The sequence below is a fragment of the Octodon degus genome, unplaced genomic scaffold (assembly GCF_000260255.1).
Source record: "Octodon degus isolate 3935 unplaced genomic scaffold, OctDeg1.0 scaffold00011, whole genome shotgun sequence".
NCBI lineage: Eukaryota > Metazoa > Chordata > Mammalia > Rodentia > Octodontidae > Octodon > Octodon degus.
This window is the reverse complement of record NW_004524587.1, coordinates 6850402-6851450: the sequence shown is the minus strand read 5'-3', so window position 1 is coordinate 6851450 and position 1049 is coordinate 6850402.

Here is a 1049-nt window from a genome sequence, read left to right as displayed (position 1 = left end):
AGTGTGTAGGAAACTAGACTAATTAAAAGACTGAAAGAAAAAAAAATCTGTCCTCTTTGAATTTTATACTTAGCAAACATACCTTCGAAAACTAAAAGTAAGATTTTCTAGTTACACAAACTTGAAATATTTTAATACGTCCAGAAGTAGCACATAGGAAATAACAAAGAGCGTAATTCAAAAGGCAAGAGAGGGGCTGGGGAGATAGCTCAGGGGAATCAGCGCTTCTCTGGCAAGCGCAAGGGTCTGAGTTCAATCCCTGATTCTGCCAAAAGGCAAGAGAAGTTGCAGTATGCTCCTGGATGAACAATAAAGAGCTCTCAATATGATAGTTATGCAGGACTATATAAAATATATTAGATGAATGCTTATTTAAAGGTCATTGAAGATTTCTATGAAACAGTACCAATCTTATGTTGGGTTATACACGTGTTTTTTTACGTGTGTGTGTGTGTGTGTGTATAAGGCAGGGAAGAAGTAATATAAAGTCAACAGAAAATGGAAATATACTTTTTAAAGTTTCTAATACTAGGAGAAGATATCATATAATATCTTTTAAATAAATTGTAAGTCAAAGATATAGTATAAATCTTAGAACAAAAGTTAGATTAAGCAATATTCAGAAAATTAAATACTAATTAATTAAAAATTAAATGTTTCAAAACAATTGAACTAAAAAAAAGTTTTCATGATAGTAAAGAAGTGCTAAGAGTAAAACATAAGATAAATACTGGAATGGCAAGTAAATGACCAGCACTTCTAACAGCTTGAGGATAAGATATCGCACAAAGTTCTAGTGTGTTGTGGACACCATGACAGTTACTGGTGGCCAGTTGTCACTTGTGGGACTGAGCTACAGCTATTTCTAAGTCCACTTGTAGAATGTGCTGATTGAAATACTTTGCTGCTGTACACAAAGAATAACTGAAAGACTACGATTATGTATCTCTTATTCTCCTGTGTTTAATTGTTTGCCCTACTTGGTGGGTTCTTTCCATTCTCATTCATGGGGCTGTGATCAATTTGCTCCCTCTCTAGAACATCATTTA